The 5,544-nt window shown below is 37.5% G+C and overlaps 2 pseudogenes; both read left to right on the top strand.

Moving 5' to 3' along the window:
• The first annotated feature begins 1,715 nt into the window (after window positions 1-1,715).
• LOC104985905 lies at window positions 1,716-2,501 on the top strand (annotated as a pseudogene).
• Window positions 2,502-2,878: 377 nt separating this feature from the next.
• Window positions 2,879-5,544, top strand: part of LOC104985904 — a 12,816-nt pseudogene continuing 10,150 nt past the window's right edge.

Below are 5,544 nucleotides of genomic sequence, written 5' to 3'. Positions count from 1 at the left end.
ACTCTTTGCAGCCCCATGAATTGTAGCACGCCAGGCCTCCCTGTCCATCACCAACTCCCAGAGTTCACTCAGACTCACGTCCATCGAGTCAGTGATGCCATCCAGCCATCTCATCCTCTGTCGTCCCCTTCTCCTCCTGTCCCCAATCCCTCCCAGCATCAGAGTCTTTTCCAATGAGTCAACTCTTCGCATGAGGTGGCCAAAGTACTGGATTTCAGCTTCAGCATCATTTCCTCCAAAGAAATCCCAGGCCTGATCTCCTTCAGAATGGACTGGTTGGATCTCCTTGCAGGCCAAGGGACTCTCAAGAGTCTTCTCCAACACCACAGTGCAAAAGCATCAATTCTTCAGCACTCAGCCTTCTTCACAGTCCAGCTCTCACATCCATACATGACCACAGGAAAAACCATAGCCTTGACTAGACGGACCTTTATTGGCAAAGTAATGTCTCTGCTTTTGAATATGCTATCTAGGTTGGTCATAACTTTCCTTCCAAGGAGGAAGCGTCTTTTAATTTCATGGCTGCAATCACCATCTGCAGTGATTTTGGAGCCCCAAAAAATAAAGTCTGACACTGTTTCCACTGTTTCCCGATCTATTTTCCATGAAGTGATGGGACTGGATGCCATGATCTTCATTTTCTGAATGTTGAGCTTTAAGCCAACTTTTTCACTCTCCACTTTCACTTTCATCAAGAGACTTTTTAGTTCCTCTTCACTTTCTGCCATAAGGGTGGTATCATCTGCATATCTGAAGTTATTGATATTTCTCCCGGCAATCTTGATTCCAGCTTGTGTTTCTTCCAGTCTAGTGTTTCTCATGGTGTACTCTGCATATAACTTAAATAAGCAGGGGGATAGTATACAGCTTTGACGTACTCCTTTTCCTATTTGGAACCAGTCTGTTGTTCCCTGTCCATTTCTAACTGTTGCTTCCTGACCTGCATACAGATTTCTCAAGAGGCAGGTCAGGTGGTCTTGTATGCCAAATAGTAAGGATTTCAATGGAATTATAAGACAAATCATTGAATAAGTGAATATGTCCCTTATTAAAATAATTAGGTTTTTCTATTTATTGTAAATACATATGTAAATTATATACAGTATTCTCATATTATCTTTATAATTACATTCATAAATATGAATAAAATAAAATTAGTAACTAAATTATTTCATCATTAAACATTTATTTTATTTGCTACATAAATCATTAATTTCTTATATCATAAAAGTATTGGGTTGTTACTTTAGATTTTTATGTTTCATTTTGATCTTGTGAAGGAAGTGAGATCATCCATTTCTGTTTTAGGTGGTAGTATCTTCTAACAAATAGATAACAGAAAAAAAGAAAAACGTATATTTTATAGGATTATTCTAACAAAACTACAATGATTTAATTGGACAAAGCAAAAAAGCATTGATTTATTTCACTTATCATCTCTTTATAATTCAATTTACTGTATGAAGATTTCCTATTATCTCCCAGATTTAGAATCATAGAATTAGTATGTAAAGCAGGATCCAGAAATATGTTTTAAGTAATAATGCAAATAAGATAATCAAAATAAAATACCATTGACATGAATTATAGAGAAAGTTTTAGAACTGCATTAATGATGATGATATTGGTCACAATGAATTATACCTTTCATCTATTCACTCTAATGTACTTTCCACCTAAGTATATTTAAAAGAAAAAAAAAAAGAGAGAGAAAAATGAACCATACAGTGACCACAGAGTTTGTCCTCCTAGGCCATTGTGATGATCCTGATATTCATATTGTGATTTTCCTCTTTTTGTTTATCACATATGTATTAAGTGTCACTGGGAAACCTGACTACAACCACCCTAACCTGGGTGGACTCCCATCTCCAGATGCCCATGTATCTCTTCCTCCAAAATTTCTCTTTCTCAGAAGTCTCCTCTACTGTTGTGTGCATCCCTAGATTTCTGGGGGCAAATATCATCAAGAACAGGACTATTTCTTACAAATGTGCAGCCCAATTATTTTTCTCTATTTTCAAGGGGGTGTGACTGAATTTTACATTCTAACTGCCATTGTCATATGTTGCCATCTGCAAGCCCCTGTATTATACAACCATCATGAGCAGGAAACTCTGCCACCAGCTTGTGCTCTGTGCATGGCTGGGCGGGTTTCTCACCATTTTCTCACCCCTTATGCTTCTCCTCCAGCTGGATTAGTGTGCTTCCAATGTCACTGATCAATTTTTGTGTGACTATTTCCCCCTTTTACAATTGTCTTGTTCAGATACATGGCTTCTAGAAGTAATGGGTTTTTACTTTGCTTTGGTTAGTTTGCTATTCACATTGGCATTAGTGATTTTGTCCTATACATACATTATCAGGACTATTCTGAGAATTCCATCTGCCAGAGAAAAAAGGCCTTCTCTACTTCTTCTCACATTATTGTCATCTCCATCTCTAATGGAAGGTGCATTTTCATGTATGCTAATCCCTCCCCAAAGAAAAGACATCATTGACAAAAGGGATAGCTATTCTCAATACACCCTGAGAAACCAGCAAGTGAAACAAGCCTCCAAAGACATGGTCTATAAAGCAGTCTTTTCTGCCAATATATATTTTTTTGGTCAAAAATAAAGGACACTTTAAAGAACAATCAGGTTAAATCCTGAAATTCCTAACCATCTATTCTGGTAACCTGCCACATGACAGTTAATATATTTCCCAATCTGTTACTTTTACTTCCAAGCTAAGCTTTTCCAGTGCATTGCTTATTGACATTTTATAAAGTTATTCCTCCTACAGAATTTTTGTAGATTGAAATATATTTCTTTAAGACAAAGTTCATTGTGAAAAGATCATTTTAATTCTGTAAATCAGTCCCTGAAAGGATCCAATGAAGTACCAGACTGTACTTCAAATGTAGAGTTTCAAAATGAGTGTGTAATTTCCTATGTATTTTCAAGGTGAAAACTGATAGCTTCCTATGGTGTAAAGAAGCAATATATTCTGTGTGATAGTACACGAAATTCAGTCCAAAGAGATAATATGTACTCGTGCATTGCACTTTTAAAGTAGAGTTTTTTTTTTTTCCGTGAAACTCAATATATATATGTTGAAGGTAAATATTGATCATGATATTATGTATTTTTATAGAATTTATATGTGAATTCCATAAAAATACATAGTAAATTATATTTATAATGAAATGATTAAAAATAATTGTAATATAACTAAAACACTGCCACTTTACAGAACTTAATACTCATGTCTATGACAATTACTTTGAATTCTTTGTCAAGTGTTCTTAAACTTACATTTACTTAGGGTCTATTTTTTGAGATTCATTTTATTTGCATCACTTTCTCTTCTTTATGTTCCTTGTAAACTTATGTTGTTATGTACACATTTGATAAAACAGCCACCTCTCTCAGTCTTTTAAAGCTGGATTTGTTCAGGGGAAACCATCACTACTCAGTCCACCTAGAGACTCTGCGGGCCTCTTCAATCTTTACTGAGGATGTCTATCCTCAGATTTGTGTTTGGAGATTCCTCAGCAAGCTGACTAAAGGTGGGTTCATATCTATTTTGATTCTATTGTATCTACAGTGTCCTATAGTACCTAAGACAGCAGGTTCTCAATGTTTGTTTAATGAATAACAATGATTGAGTCAAAAGATGTGGAGATTTTTTTGGTCATTTCTAAAATTTGATTAAAGGTCGCTGGGACTTATGGCCTCCCCTGTCCCTGCTGCTTGGTTTGCTGGGTGTACAACCGGCACACCTTCTCAGGAGGATGTTGACTGTCCAGAATCTGAAAAAGTCTTGGTTAGCAACGAAGCCTTCTTGCAGTTTGGTAGATGATGCCTCTCTGGGGCCGTGATTGCCCCCTTTCGGCTCTGGCTGCCCTCGCCTGTCTGGGCCGGGCTATCTCTGCTCAGTCCTTTGTTCTGTGAGTGGGCCTGATGGTGTCTTAGCTTAGTGCTTTTTGCGAGGTGGCTATCCCACAGTCTGGTTTGCTAGTCCAAGTTAGTTCCCTCAGACTGCCCTTGGAGCATTAAGGCCCGGTCCTTACTCTAAGCAATGTAGCCCGTGTCTCCTTGACCAACCGCAGCTTGCTAGTGGCGGATGCAGGCATCTGCACTGCTTCTCCACTGGAGGAGTTACCAATGGCACGTAATCTGTGGGTTTTATTTACTTATTTTTTCTCCTGGTTATGTTGCCCTCTATGGTTCCAAGGCTCGCCACAGACTCAGCAGTGAGAGTGTTTCCTGGTGTTTGGAAACTTCTCTCTTTTTTAAGATTCCCTTCCCTGGACGGAGCTCCATCCCTACCTCTTTTGCCTCTCTTTTTATCTTTTATATTTTTTCCTACCTCCTTTCAAGGACAATGGGCTGCTTTTCTGGGTGCCTTATGTCCTCTGCTGGCATTCAGAAGCTGTTTTGTGGAATTTACTCAGCGTTCAAATGTTCTTTTGATGAATTTCTGGGGGAGAAAGTGGTCTCCCTGTCCTATTCCTCCACCATCTTAGGACCCCCTGTCCCAACACTACACCTAAAGCAACTAGAAAATGAAGAAATGAAGAACCCCAGGGTTCATAGAAGGAAAGAAATCTTAAAAATTAGGGCAGAAATAAATGCAACAGAAACAAAAGTGACCATAGCAAAAATCAACAAAGCCAAAAGCTGGTTCTTTGAGAGGATAAATAAAACTGACAAACCTTTAGCCAGACTCATCAAGAAACAAAGGGAGGAAAATCAAATCAATAAAATTAAAAATGAAAATGGAGAGATCAAAACAGATAACACAGAAATACAAAGGATCATAAGAGACTACTATCAGCAATTATATGCCAATAAAATGAACAACTTGGAAAAAATGGACAAATTCTTAGAAAAGTACAACTTTCCAAAACTGGGCCAGGAAGAAATATAAAATCTTAACAGACCCATCACAAGCACGGAAATTGAAACTGTAATCAGAAATCGTCCAGCAAACGAAAACCCGGGTCCAGATGGCTTCACAGCTGAATTCTACCAAAAATTTAGAGAAGAGCTAACAGATATCCTACTCAAACTCTTCCAGAAAATTGAAAGAGTTTGAGTAAGAGTTGAGGAAGTTAAACTTCCAAATTCATTCTATGAGGCTACCATCACCCTAATACCAAAACCTGACAAAGATGCCACAAAAAAAGAAAACTACAGGCCAATATCACTGATGAACATAGATGCAAAAATCCTTAACAAAATTCTAGCAATCAGAATCCAACAACATGTTAAAAAGATCATACACCATGACCAAGTGGGCTGTATCCCAGGGATGCAAGGATTCTTCAATATCCACCAATCAATCAATGTAATACACCACATTAACACATTAAAAAATAAAAACCATATGATTATCTCAATAGATGCAGAGAAAGCCTTTGACAAAATTCAATATCCATTTATCATAAAAACTCTCCAGAAAGCAGGAATAGAAGGAACATACCTCAACATAATAAAAGCTATATATGACAAACCCACAGCAAACATTATCCTCAATGGTGAAAAATTGAAAGCA

Source organism: Bison bison, unplaced genomic scaffold (assembly GCF_000754665.1).
Source record: "Bison bison bison isolate TAMUID 2011002044 unplaced genomic scaffold, Bison_UMD1.0 scf7180017864062, whole genome shotgun sequence".
Taxonomy (NCBI): Eukaryota; Metazoa; Chordata; class Mammalia; order Artiodactyla; family Bovidae; genus Bison; species Bison bison.
The sequence above is the reverse complement of the archived record's forward strand: the minus strand, read 5'-3'. Positions and strand labels throughout refer to the sequence as shown.